This window comes from Triturus cristatus, chromosome 2_2, assembly GCF_964204655.1.
Source record: "Triturus cristatus chromosome 2_2, aTriCri1.1, whole genome shotgun sequence".
Classification (NCBI taxonomy): Eukaryota; Metazoa; Chordata; class Amphibia; order Caudata; family Salamandridae; genus Triturus; species Triturus cristatus.
In genome coordinates, this window is record NC_140582.1 from 172061654 (window position 1) to 172077257 (window position 15604).

At 42.7% G+C, this 15604-nt stretch overlaps 1 protein-coding gene across 1 annotated transcript in view; it reads left to right on the forward strand.

Annotated features, from left to right (window-relative positions):
* The window catches only part of GRID2 (glutamate ionotropic receptor delta type subunit 2), a 2613212-nt gene that overhangs the window by 2428714 nt on the left and 168894 nt on the right, over positions 1–15604 (forward strand). The gene's annotated exons all lie outside the window — the stretch shown is intronic.

The window sequence follows — 15604 nt, forward strand, 5'->3', positions numbered from 1 at the left end:
AAGCACCAACCCTTTCTTAGAGCAAGTTGAAGGATCCTCATTGTTGTGATCAGCCACCTTTGTCTAAGCTACATCATTAGAATATATTACCACATATTTTCTTCATCTCTCATTTTGTCTGACTGAGCAGGCATTTACACACCTTCTGTTTTTATCAAAGATTGTCAGTTTTGGTGAAATGTATATGACTTCCCTCATCATTATATTTTCTTTTATATTCCACTGTCAATTCATTATTTGGCCCTTTCATCATCACTTTCTCTGAAACACGTGTCACAAATGCCAAATAGCATTCCCTCTAACTAAATCACGTTTACTCTGTGGCCATCTGCTTTCCATTCATCGACATCAAGCTTACCTTTAATTTCATTCATATTTTCAGTGTTCAATGTGAGACAGTGTTTCTGCAGTTTGTAAGTACCCTTACCAGAGACGTTTTTGTGATTTGTCCTGTCTTTCCTAAACATAAGCATGTCGCCCTAGAACATCATAGCATTATGTTGAATCTGAATTACCACTTTGGTGTTTTAGATACTGCCAATTCATTAGACTCCTCGTGAAGTACAGTCTGGAGGTATGCGTACATTAAATCCAGCATACTATAACATTTGAAATCTGTTATCATTAGAACATTTTCATGTATGTTTGGGGAGGGGTGCTATCCACTCATGTAGAACTTGTAACAGATCAAAGAAACATATTTAGTCTTACTCACCTACCCTACTTCTTTGCTATTACCAATTGATCTAACCGTTCTGATGTCTCTATGCAATTAGTCAAACATTGTATTCACTCCATTCTATTTTTGTATCATAAAGTGATTCTTTATGCTTTTTGTAGATAGTGGTAACCCATGTTCACATCTGTCCTCTTTGCAATGCCCTCCTTCTTCTCATTTCTTTCTGAAACTTCAGATTATTGTTCTGCAGAACCCTGAACCAACTAATGCTTCCAATGATAAATATGCCAATGACGCTAACAACATATTTCAAAATCATTTTCTCAGACCTTCCTTAATCAGGTTTTTGTTTTTAGCCATATACAAATTGTCTTTTGTATCTTTGCTCTTGAGCTCAGTAGTTCCTCTAACTATTCCACTATTCACATCTGCCACACCTGGAATTATGACTGCCTATTTTCCTGTTTCCACCTTAAGTGTTTCTTTCAGATATTTCTTTAAAACGTAACTCCCAATAAGCCATAGCTTTCACTTTGACAACATTCATTTAAATATCACATTTTTGTTGTATTCTACAATGCTCTGTCACACCCACCACACATACCATGTCTAAGCACAATTTAATTTTATCTTCTTCCCTTCTGTCACACCTCTCACTGGCATGTGTTGACTATTATGTCTCCTTGTTCTAGTATGTTTCTCAAAATGTCTTTTGCAGCCACAATCCTTGCGCTGTCTTCGGATTGCTGAGCAAAGTTTACTGCTATAAAGTTGGCGTTGTGCTCCCATAAGCAGCAGCCCTTATCAATTCCACCTTGGTTTCCCTAGACTTTTCAAAGTTGCTAACTATTCCTACCAACACAACTTTCCCTCCTTCTCATTTCTCAATTCCTCAATATCTACCATTGATTAATTTATTGTTTATGAAAATAAATATCACCTGCATCAAAGTCAGATTTCTTCTTGTTTGAAGGCAATCCTTAATTCTTTGTCTAAAAGAATGCATCAGTCATTGGTCATGCATACTTTTAAAGCTGGCACGATTCTGTTCTTTCCCTCAAAATTGCCTTATTTTGCTTGATCGCTCATTATGAACCTTGTTTGCTTGCATATATTTTTCTGTGTTCCATCACCACTTTCTCTTTGGGTGTAAAATGCGACTTTACCGATCTAAACCCATCCTCAGATAGATGGAGTTATTTCATCTTCGTCAATTAATCTTACAGCAACAAATGACTGTTAAACCTAGTATTTTTGATGTGGTTTTCCCCCTATATTTTTGCCTGTAGACCTCCTGTTTTGCCGGCTTCATATTTGCTTGTTTTAGGACTCTTCACACTTTACCACTGCAAACCAGTGCAAAAGTGCTTGTGGAAGAATTGGCTTATTCCCAAGTGGCACATTTAAATGACCATAAATCCCTAGTCAAGTGGCATTACCTGTGCTCAGGGCCTGTAAATTAAATGCTATTAGTGGGACTGCAGCACTGATTTTACCACCCACTTAAGTAGCACTTAAAACACTTTTCTGCCCTTCAGTCTTCATTTTAAGATTGGGAACAATGTTTTCATGGCACCAAAGATTATCCATGTATTTTTCTCATCAAAAAATGTGTACCAAGAGCCTTGAACTCTATCACCACAAAATTAAAGAATGTCACTGCTTTTGGCAGTGCCTTTTCAGTAAAGATATCAAGACTGTGGACTGTACTAACACACAAACTTGAAACAAATTGTCTTACATTTTCCGTTAGAAAAGCCTAAAGAACACATTTTCCCTGCAAAATGTTTCCCATCTCTGAAGGTGTAACATGCATTCCCCCAACTCCAGCTTGAAAGTGCTCTTCAGTGGAAACGCTGCACTCCATAAAACGTAACAACATACTGGCAATTTCCACAAAATATGGAATTTTCCTTTTGAACAATGTAAAGGCATTCCCTTTAGCTCGGCATTCATATGCAGTAGGAAACTCTGAATAGTGAAAAACAACATGGCCTGGATTCCCTATTCTTCCCGGATACCTCCCTGCAGAAAACACTAAAATATCTATGTGTTCTGCAGAAGATGACAGCACACATTGAAGGAGGAAGTAACAAGGAGAAATGTAGATATTTTTTCTAGTTGTCCTCCCTCGAGAAGGCCCAATGTTTTGGCGCAAACCCTGGTTTACAGACATTCATACATCTGGATTTGCTTTCAAATCCATGGATGGGTGCACTGTAGTGGCCAAGACCCACCCATGGAACGCCTGTCTGACGCAAGGTAACACAAGGCAGCGCTAAGCAATGCGTTACGTTTTTTAACTGAGCTTCGCCAACCCAGTCAAATATGACTTTGGATTGCACAGTAAATCCTGAAATACATTTTGTGTCAGACTGCATCAAGAAAGTAAGAAAACCACAATGCAAAATTATAGTAAATCTGGCCCCATGTCTTTAATACCAATATTGACTCTAATTTTGTATTTGGGAATGGCTTGTGACCTTTCCCTCCCTCCTTTAGCTATAGTTTACTTTATCAAATTCTGCACTGGATTGAAATCCCTGCTGCATTTTCTCTCTGCAAAAATCCAAAGATACCTTTATCCATAACATTAGTTAATGTAGTGACAATCTAGGTAAACCATTTTTGAATTGTATGATCATTGGTTGCTTTTAGTCCTGCAGAGTTCAAAAATGTACAAGGGGTAGGCATAAGGTTAGGCCTTCTCTCCCACAAGTTGTTTTAAGCATACCTAAGATAATGGTCAGCTCACAATTATGAGCTATTGGTGTTTTGTAACTATAGTTCAGGCCATACAGAATTATTGTCTGTTTCCTGGTATAGAGCCATTTTATTTGAGCTTCGGTGAGGTGAGTCCGAGTGGGACTAACTTCTCCCTGCGTCACTCAAGTTGTTGTCTAGAGTGCTCCAGCTGCTCCTGGGATCCTGACCACCACCCGCCTGCTGCAACCCGAGGAGTCGCACCCTGACGCATGCCCTGAGTTCTGGGGCCACCAAGCTACCTGGGCTTCCTGGAGGAGTTGGTGGTGAAGATTCCGGCCCTGCACTGTAAGGTGAGCACTATACGCTGACACTCCCTGCACCTGCATCAGCTGCACCAAGAGGAGTCATACTCGGCCGCACACCCTGAATCTTGGAGCCTGCAAGCTACCTGGGACAGAGGCCTGGATGGGCAGGTGGTGAAGAACCTGGCCCTCGCCCGGAAGGAGGATGAGCTCTGGCCTCTCCGCTCTGCCTGCGCTAACACTCCCTGCTGCAGCCTCGACGGTCAAGCCTTTCCACCCCATGTATTGGCATTTCTTGCGCCCTTTGCCCCCATAGTGCCAGCATCGCCTCTCCCTCCTGCCGCTTTGCTACCTGAACTGTGCCGGCTTGTGGCTCAGGATTCTCTGCAGCCTGACCGCTTGAGAAGGCATGGCCAGTGGGGCCCACTGAAGAAGTTTGGCATTGGCTCTGGGAGGGCAACATGTGTACCGTGATACTGTGCCTACCACCCCACTTATGACATTGCTGGGCCTGGGATGAGTGAGTCCCAAATGAAATCATTCTCCTGTCTGACTGCACCTCTATTCATACCAGAGTGCGCCTTCTTGTCCTTGTGCTAGTGCCTCCTTAACTAAGTCCACTCGTTGACTCTGTGATTCCTCTCTATGCTTTGAGGCCTATGCTCACATGCTTAGATTCACAAGCTTAGCTCCCTACAGGCTGGTACTTTCACTACTGCCGCCATCTGTAGGGAACTCCTAAGTCCCAAGTGACCTTGCGTCATGATGCGCCACCAGTTGCTTGGGGGCTGGTCCTAGTTGCACTTCAAAGCACTGCTCTGACTCCCGCCATGTCCCGAGCCCATCAGAGATCGGAGGAGACTGGGCTGGGCCACTGCTTTAATGTTTAATTCCTATAGTACTGTTTTTACTCACTGTCATCTCCAATTTGTATAATGCACTGTGACTAATGAATCTGAATCTGGGATATTTTCTTACTTGATTCGGAAACCGTGTCTTTTTCCCAGCACTCAGGTGATCTGTCTTATTTGTGGCGTCCTGTAGATAGTGACAATGGCAAGATGGAAAGTCAGGGAGGGGGACGCAGGTGCTGTAAAAAACAAAAAATCCAAGAAAAGGTGTAAATTGGCAGTGGAAAATTGTGTAGTAGCCAGGATTGATAAACTTTTGGAAGAATGTTAGCAGATCCTAATACAGGAGCCCAAGATTCTATTCCTAGTGCACAAAAATCCCCTAACTGCCACACTGTGGAAAGTAAGTGAAGAATACCAGGGATGTTCTTAAAGTATAGAGATCAGGGCTGTGAGATCCTTATCGATGCCCAGATTGTTCCACATCCAAATTCTCTTGCTGCCCTCCCCATTGTATCACCATCTGTTGACTTTGTAACCAGAGACACGCAGGTGGAGGGTTTTCCTTGTTGTAACCGCTTTGCTTCCTCAAGTGAGCCACAGGTCAAGCAGATATTTGATAGTGACCCAGCAAGTGTTACCAATGATGCCCTCCATGTAAAATCTCCAAAAGATGAGGTGGGGGTGCTGAAAACCCTAGTATCCTCTTTGTCTGCCACAGTTAACCTGTTTTTACTTTAGTCCAAAGCAGGCTTCCAGTAACACTCATTCCCCAACAGCTCCCCATGTAATGCTCTAGCACCTAGGTTAAAGGATATAAGGGCTAACGTGCCAACAAAACACACATCTGGCATTTTGGATACAAAGTTTTCATGTACTAGGGAACATGCATCTAACTCAGTTCATTCACACTCACATAGGGCTCTCCAGAGAAGATATACACTACACAACTAGTTAGGGGATCACACCAGCTTTGGCCATATCACAATGATCAATGTTCCGAAATTATTCAAAAGTCGTCCATGGAGACCGAGGAGTCCCTTCTAAATAAGGTCATCCACTGGATACGCCATGTTCAGGGCTGTCGCTCACTAATCCGAGACGACATCATTGGTGCAACAAGAACAGAAAATAGATGTAAGGGGCTCAACAATTTTGATTTAACTTTGTCTTCTCCCATATTGGCTGAAAACTACTCTGCCAGGTCCCTCCAACATACAATTCAAATATACCACGCTTGTACAAGTATAGCAAGCCCCACTTCTCCCCTCAGTCATATTGATTGGCTTAAGAAGGCATCAGTTGTACACACACACAGCTGTCCCAATTTTTGCCATCTAGTATGACTGGTGTACTACCTGGGGAGGTTAGTGGTGAGACACCCTCTAATCTCAGCCCTTTCTTAATTAACGTTTCTGCCAGCATTACTTCTAAGCTAATCAGAGATACTACACTGTATGCTCACAAGCTCTTGTCTGACACCTCCGATCTTACAAACTATCCTCTTCTTATTGCTATAAATAGACCTGCAATTACCAGCTTGACTGACGTGGCCTCTGTGAATGCCCCTTCAAGTCTCATTGTCTCGGAAGAGAAGGAGCCTGTATGCTTCACCCAAGATGGTGTTCCCAAACTTGAATCTATACCAGTCTGACTTGTCGTCCTCAGTAAAACAGATTCCATTCAATACTGCAGAGGCACTCTCTGACACTTATCTCATGGAACATTGCAGGGCTATGGACTAAGCTATATGATAGGGATTGGGCACTGTATATACATCATTTGGATTGGTGCTTGTTACAGGAGCCATGGGCTACTTCAGATGTCTTCAGGCAAGGTTTTATTTCATAGAGCAACCATGCCCTTAATTATACGGCAGGTAGGCCGATGGGGGGGGCTGGGGGGGGGGCTTATTATGTGGCTAAGAATTTCATTGGACTTCACTGTAAAAAGATTATATATTGATTCCCCAGATATGTTAGCTCTCAGCTTAATGCCAAAGAACAGGCTCCCTTATTTTGTGATAAACATTTACAATAGAATTACCCCTTTCTCACAGACATCCAATACCCTAAAAATCCTAAATGCATTCTTGCAGAACAACCCCCTTTTTAATGAGTAATCATTGCAGGAGACTTCAACGTGTGCTTTGAGCCCTATCTACCACACCTAGATCTCATTAAGAAAGAGGACCATCTATGGGGTATTTCATCCCTCAATTTCATATGTAGCCCACCCAAAATAAGTGCAGCAGGATCCCTGATTGTAGATAATATGGTTGTGCATGGTGTAAGGCCAGGTAACTGACGCTTTCCCTCAGATCGAGCTACAAGGCCCACCTTTACTAGAGTGAATTATAACAGCCACATTGGCTACATTTTGCAGGACCTAAGAATATGGCATGAGATATCCTTCATGGCAGTTTGTGTTCACCATGACTGTGACCATTTTCCAATTTTATTACTCTGGCGGAGGATGACAAGTAAGGAGAGAGGGGCTCCTTAAGATCCCAATGCTGCATATCCAGTGGTGACCACTAGTAACAAACGAGTGGTCAAATGGGAGGTCTTCCTCAATTCCAAGGAATTGTTAGTTACTTTATAGCACTCATACTAAATGAATTTACTGCACTATTGGAAAATGAGCTGACCCCTGACCAGCTAGCCAGCTAGTGGCAGCTCATAATAACTTTTTTTAGCAAATTAGGCTTACATTTCGTAAAAATGTGCAAGGGGAAAAAGGGCCCGAACTCTGTAAGATCCAACAAATGGTTTGACCATATATGTAGATCTGCTAAAGGTGTTCTTACTAAGGCCCTAGAAAGCAAGGACAGGGCACAGATTGTCTCAGCCATAAGGAGAACCATAAAGGCAAGCAAAGCTTTGTGGGAAGAGGGAGTCTGGGAAAAAAAACTATATTAATGGCTCAAGGACCAAAGACAGCAAAGATTTTGACCACTGTTATCCCAAAACGGGTGTCATGATAAGATGAGGCCAGATTGCCCCATCCCCCCCACCCCCGAGAAATGGGCTTTAACTTTTCGGCATCTTTACCAGTCAAGTACTCTATTAGTTGATAGCGAAGTGGATGCATTAACATCCCCCATAGATCGTGGGTGGGAACATTATGAGGAAGTTACACTTGAAGAAACCACCCTAGCTATATTAGCGCAGAAGCCATGGAAAGCCCCAGGCTTAGACAAAATCCCGTATGACCTTTACAGAAGCGAACTTCGTGGATCTTCAATCCGTGTTTGACCTTGTTTCACGGCTAAAACTATGTGAAACCCTGCATAGGATAGGTTTGCAAGAGGCCTGTTGGCCCCAGTCCAGGCTCTATATACAGACACTTTTGCCGGGGGCAGGTGGGGACCTGCAGGAGAACTGACAGAGTAAATACCAATTCTAAGAGGTGTGCATTAGGGATGCGTACTGGCTCCCATGCTCTTCCTCTTATACATCGATGAGTGCTTACCGTACCTTTTTAACTGTGAGAACGATTCGTCCAAAGATCAAAAATACGAAGACACTATGGGGCTGATTAGGATGTCATGCGGAAAACCTCTGACTGACAGTTGTATTCTCCTAGACCGTGTCAGAACCCATCTACCTGACTCAGTCGGATTCCAATCCACCCGACCGATTACGATGTTCATGGTCGGAAGAGAATCCATTCGGTCATTCCGAATCGGTCCCGACCGGCTGTCGGAGAACTCGTGTCAGTCAGTGCCACCTTGTACATCTCTACGGACAGCGTTTCTGACTGAGTGATTACGATATACATGAAAAGGCTGTCTGAAACTGACTTTGGGGGCCCTAGCAGGCCCCCCTTCATCCTGAGGCCTCCGGTTGGGGGCTGAGGGGGTACCCAAGGGACGCCACTGTAAAACCATGCACTGCGTGGCAGGCACCATGGGGTGGTTGTGACAGGGTGCAAGGTTTTCCGCAAACACCCATAGGAGCCAGTGTTGTTGGTCGGAACACGGACTCCCATAGAAGTCAATGGGAGTCTGACCGAACAGTGTTTATTCGCATCGTAATCAGTCCTGGGGAACCGCTGATCGCGAGTTGGTCGGAACCGACTCCGAGAAGTAGTTGGGCTGAAAGTTTCCACCCGACATGTTAATGCTAATGACATCCTTTTATTGTCTAAAAGTCCCCGGCGCTTATCCATATTGCTTGGGAGGTTTTCCCTATACTGTAGGGATTACAGGTTAGAAGTCAATAATAACAAAACAAAGTATATGGAGTTTGGAGATCGCAAGGGCAAAATAAGAAGAACTATATTATTAGATGGGGAAGCCCTTGAGAGGGTCTCTGAGTTTGATTATCTGGGTATTCGTTTGGAAGACTCACATAGCTCAGTTGAGGAAGACCATCCTGTCCCTAAAACAGTCGGCAGGGTCTATCATAAGGTTTGCAAATAGTGCTCCTTCTTTTCCCATTTCTCTTAGTTTGGAAATCTATAGAAGCCAAGCTTGTGGGGCAGCCCTTTACTGTGAAGCCATCTGTTGCCACTGTAAATTGGAGATGCTAGAAATTGCAAAGAACAGTTTCCTCAAATCGCTGCTAAAAATTCCCCTGAGCACTCCCACTTTTACCTTTGTATGGATCAAAATCTGAGCCCCATTTCTGATATTGTAGCATTGCGATCGATCCAGTATTGGTTAAGGGTGTGAGTCACAGAAGAACTAGAGCCTTTAGGGAATGGCTACAAGGCCTATTAGAGGGTTTGTGTGCTGATAGGATCCCTTGGCATGCTTACATAGGGGGAGTGTGGCTCAATGGTTAGAGCGGCAGACCCTGAAGCAGAGTTCTGGCCAGAGACAAGAGTTCGATTCCCGCCTCGGCGGGGCTCGGGCTCAATTTCCTCGGACCTGTCTATTCTCGCCTCGGTGCCTATTCTAATCATGGGCCCCACGCTGCAACTCTGGGCAATAGCTTGCTTAGCCTCCACACCGGCCCCAACAGCGCTAAGGATGCCTGGCTTCACCCTGGGGTTGCCCAGGAGTGGACACTTCACAGGGAAAGCCAGGAGGGGTTCCACAGCGGTATGAGTATCAGCGCCAGGAAACCGCAAAGGCGACACCGCAAGGTGGCCGTCTGGTGACAGTGCGCTCTATAAGTACCTTGACATTTACATTTACATTTACATAAAGACCTGGTTACATAAGCTTGTACTAGGAGGTTTTTGGTCAGACCCCAAGATTTAGCACACAACGCCATTGAGAAGTTCAAAGTGGCCTATTGGTTCTATGTACTTAAAGAAAACATTTCCAACACTGTTTTGGGTAGCCTGACTGATGCTTTTCTTGCATTTAAATGCGGTTTTGAGTTTGACATGTATTTAGACATGGTTATCAAACCCTTTAAACACAAACTTTTTATCAAGTTTAGAATGGGCACATTACCAATAATTTCCTTCACCTGTCTTTGGAAGAAGGGGTCAGGCATATCAAACATGTGTTCTATAGGATGTGAGGTTCCAGTGCATTGAACACGTGTTATTCTTTTCCACGGCATACAAGAATCAACGTACTTGCTGGATCAGGCCATTGTGCAAACTGATAGACTTTAATAACGATATAATAGCACTGAGAGTATGCAGAATGAATACGAGTGGTCCGGTTGTCTTTTCAATTGCTAAATGTTTAACAGCTATATGGTATCTGAAGTCCAAGAAAATTCCTGTCTAAGAAAGGACCTTAGGGATATTTTAAATTCCTCACATCTCCGTCAAGAGGGTTGTAGCCTCTTTTTAGCTTTTTTTTTTTAATCTATAGTGTTTTTATATGTACATATTTGTATTTGGTTTGAGCCTGTTTTATTCATATATGATTGTATATTGTTGCCTTTTGTGGTTTTATTTGAACCAAAATAAAGGAAATGAATGAATGATGAATGATTAGGAGGGACCACTGAAAAGTGCATAATGTTTCTCTTTTATTTATGATCTTCTTTGGCTACTGGGTGTCACTACCTCTGAGAGCGCATAGGTGCATGATTGAAATCTCTCCTCTGATGGATCTTTTTACGTTGTCTGAGATAACAAGGGAGTTAAAAAACATAACATTATTGAACCTCTGTGAAGCTCATTTGGCCACACAATACAGACTAGGAATTGGTGGTTGAAGTTAAATGTTTTATTGCAAATTAACGATCAAGCCAATATGTACAAATATCAAAAGAATATTAAAAAGATCCAGCATTACAGTTGATAAACTAAAATCTCACAGTAGGTTCAGTCTCAGAAGGATAAGGGATGAAATAATCACAGCCATGACAATACAAAAAACAAGAAATAGGTGTTCCTTACCAAAAATCAGATAGTCCCTCCTTAGCACGACAAAGCTCTATACTCATCTAATAAAGGTTCTACGTTTACAATCAGGGTAGTTTCTAGAGTGAGGTTTCACAGAAATGTGAAAATGAGAGAAAACTTGTCAGCATAGTGAAGCCTCCAGTTGAAGTCATCCCGAATGGGAAGTGTTTGCATAAAGCTTCACACTTGCAAGAATAAAGGTGGTAGAGATGTCTGTACTCCTCAAAGCCCAAATAAATCTGCCTTAACTCCTAACAGTGTGAACATTAATTAAAACAGAGACTTCAGCAACAGTTGTATCTCTGCTCACCCCTTCGGGAATCAATCATCTCAAACCTCACATTGTACAATTGGAACATTCCCGGACTTTCCCATCTAACAGAACTTGGACAGTTACTGTAACCTTGAACATCCATCCGTTCCTGATGCACGGTGAATAGGATGCTTCATGTGCTCACTAGGTCTTTACATTCTTGCCAAGATTTCTCTTCTGGAGTCTTACTGTCAAGAAAACTAATAGAGACAATACTCCTTTTCTCTAGCTAATGAAACCTTGAAAATGCACCTAAAAAGGAAAAGAACAGCTGACAGAGCAAAATACATTTCATATTAAGGCCTTTAATCAGGCTAACTTTAACTAAGCATTTAATGAGTCCTTCCTTTTTGTGGTTATACATGCACACATGTAACTTCTGATAAATTGCAAAATGTGAAAAAACGAATATATGTTCTTAAGCATATGTATGTAGCTTGAAGTGTAAATGCAAAATTCGAGTAAAGAATACATGATTCATGTTATGTTGAACATAAGTGCATGTTTGTAAATCTCTAAGTTCTACAGTGAATATATTTCAGTAATCCTTCTGGATGCGTTACACATGTTATAATTATTAAGTCACGCAGTGAATGTAATGTCAGGTGCATGTATATAATTGTACTTCTGTGATGTATAAGTGTGGAGCATAAATTGCGTTTGCCCACCTCCACATGACTGAGCAGAGTGCGGACCTGCACCGTATCACTCTTTGCAAAGTTAGGGCTATCCACAGTTGGTCTGTGGGCAGATTTCCTTAGCACTGTTAACAGACTTGGAAATTTAAATAAGCACAAACACTTGTCAAGAAAACACCAACACTGGTTGCATACATGAACAAAAAAACAGCTTTTATGCAATATGCATTATAATTGTGAAGAAATACGCAAAGCAAGAAATGTCAGATTTGTTGCATTTAATTTCTTCACATATATCTCTCCCAACACATTAGCCTCAAACTGTCAGATCCCACCACAGCCTACTGTTAAACCATTTACTACCCTTACCCCCGTGCACTACCCTTCTCCACCACAAATTACCCATATCCTTGTCACCCATCTATGCACTCATGCATTCATCCAACCATCTACTCGTGCTCTCACTCATTCATTAACTCATACATGCACTCACTCTCTCACTCATTCCTCTATCCAAGCACTCACTCATTCATTCATCCATCCACTGACTCAATCCGACCACCACCTACTAACCCCATGCACACAATCACACACACAAAACGATTTGCTAATCAATAAAGAAGCAGTTACACATATAAAACCATACCAATTGGTTTTGTCATTTTTTATATCAAGGCTTCTTTGACATTAATATTCATGTGGCGTTACTGCTCAAAGAGCTCTACGTTAAGATACCCAGATTTTCAGATACTTCAGATCTAGACAGAGGACGAAGTGTTGGCCACAACTGCTATGATGGGTTTTGGGCATCACTGATTAAGGTGTGGGCTCAGAATGCCATCTCTAAAAAAATGGAGTATGTTTTTCTTTAAGAACAAAGGGCCATATTTACAAGGAAGTAACACAGCGTGGTGCCGCAAGCCATTTGGCTGTGCTGTGCTGTGTTACTTTTGAAGCAAAGGGATGCTTCATATTTACAACAATATGAGGTTTTACCTGAGCTGTTCCCTGTGCCGTTACAATTGGATGCCATGCGCCAACGCAGGCACCTTTGCACCATGGTGCAAGGGAGTCTGCGTTGCGGGGATGATTGTTTTTGTGCTGGAAGGGACATCTTCCTGCACAAAAACAATCACAAGAGGTGTTTTCCTTTTTTTCTGTGTGCAGCAGAATTCATCATGCATAGAAAGAGGACAAAATGAAAAGAAATAAAAGTATTTAGGCTTATTGCGCCTCCTTATGCCTCCCCTGGGAGGCGTAGGATTCTGACGCATTCCCAGGTTTCCGAAATGCGGTAAATCTGCGAATGCGGCAGAACCCATAGGTGTTGCGTGGGAACACCCACAGCAACAAACATGGAATGCTCCTTTCTTGCAAAGTGCTGCGTCAAAAGTGGCCATATTGACAAGGACACAAAAAGCCATGCATGGTGGCTTTACATGTCCTTGTAAATATGGAGCACCACTCCACTCTGCGTTGCCGGTGCGTCACAAAGAGTGACCCACCGGCAACACAAGGGGCTTGTAAATATGCCCCCAAATATTTTCCTTAAAAAAACTGGACAATCCAGGTGAATGAGGGACGTCTGTTCACCCTATCTACATACAACCGAACATCCTGACTGATTCTGAATATAAAATTCTGAATGAATGCTTGCACTGCAGAGCAAATTTTTCAGCCAGTTTCCTGCCTGAGGAAGGGTACTAGGCAATAGTTGACCATGTGATCTGATGGGAGGCAAAAGGCCTGTGAAGAAAACCTAGCAAATTAGGCAAACGGAGCCTCAAGCAACATCCAGGTACTGCGTCGACCATGCTCACCCTGAGGTCGTGAAGTGCCTGACAGTGATTTGAGAACATCATCGTGAAACTGCATTCCTCTTCCTCAGCATCAGAAGAATATTTCTATGTACAGCAAGTTGCCAATTATTTTCAGTCTGGCTAGATGTACTTCTTGCATGCCATGATCTCGGTTGTAGAAATAGGCCGTCCACCCTGTTACTTCTTCTGTACTTTTGTGCTCTGGAGCAGGAAGGTGTCATTGTAAAATGAGCCAAAGCAAATTCCTAATATACGCTGCTTGTGGAGGAATTTAGGTTTCTGACAGCTATGTGTGGCTCCCCCCCCTCTTGTGTAAGACGACACATTCAGTCCATGAATGCTGAAACCCTGAGGGGAAAAACTAATTTGATAAAGTTTAAAATACACTGCAAGAGGTCCAAATGAGTCTTGCTGTATAATTAACCAGCAGAGAGTGTCGGCGGACAACATAGATTTTATTATTTTAATATAGTCTTTTAGCCTGCTGCTGAGTGCTATACTGGTTGTTACGGCTCTGAACCTGCGTTATAGCCCTGAGCTACAGCCAAGAGCCTATAATGAGGGCCTTTAACAACAGGTATACCCTGAAGGCTATTTGAACATTCTACCCTGTGAGGATAGAATTATTTTGATTAAAAATGTAGAAAACTTTGGAATGTTGGAGGGTTGGAATGTTGTACCTGCCATAATTAGCCCTGAGCCACTTCATTGTCTTCAATGGAGCTCCAAATATCCCAATGTTCTAATTTATGTGTAAACCCAACTTAAAATATCATTTCATAGCAAAATAATTGAATCCATTATATGTCACAAACTATAAATAAGGTCACTTTCCTGCTGCAAATGTTCCATAATGTTGTTCCTTAGCCAACTGCAAGGTGTAGGTAGCATTCTTTGTTCTATATCACTTGCATGAGAAGACACTTCACTACTCAACAATAGTTTTCATGCCTTCCAAGGCACTCCCTGAATATAAAATAAAGGGGTTTAGCAATCCTTCTCCCTTATCCTCAATATATCTTTGCCGTTGATTTAAAACAATCACAGTGTATGGTTGGAGCGACCAGCAATCAGAGGGCCAAAATACATGCCATTGTATGAAAGTCAGAGGGACCTCGTTTTCATATGCTGTCTTCGAATCTTGAATGCTGTAACTCTGTGTTGAAAAGCAAGTTCACACTGTGACACTAACTTACTAACCTTTCCTTCAATGTAACAAGACAGCTTTCTGCACTGCACTGTGTGAAAGGGTGAGAACAGAAATGCACCTTATCTACTTAGAAATGGGGTACTTTTAGTTTTCTCAGAGAGCTGGTGCACTTCAGGCAGCCTAGCACCAATGCTGGCACACTTGTGCTATGAAATTAAAATAACATAACATACTAAGGGGTATATTCACAAGAACATGTGATAACTACCGCAAGAGTAGCGTAACGCAACTTTCAATATCGCAGCCCAACGCGGGAAAATAACCCAGTGACAACCTGGGATTCACAACAAGGTGGTAGCATGCGATAGACACCAGATAACATGGACAATGTCCGCGATACAGCCACCCAAAAACTACAACACCAGAATACATGTGATGAGCCCTTCCGCGATGAGGAAAGCAGCGATAAGCAGCGCGAGGGCAGCAATACTCACGTCCAATGCGGGAACAAACACAGGAACAGCATACGGAAAATGGCACTGAACAAAATACAGCAACAGCGGAGTACCACACCCTGGCCAACTGCAGAGGACAACATGCACACCACAACATCCAAGCACCGTGGAAGCACAGAACCCACAGGCACACCGCATGAAATAGACCAGTGCAGACAAATCTGAGCCACTGGAGCAACACACCCACCATACAGCATACGCACATAGGCAGAAGTGCACCTCGACATTGTAACATGACAATGCACAATTCCAACCTGTAACCTGCAAATATGTTTTATTCACACATGCAGTGCAATTGGACATCTACTA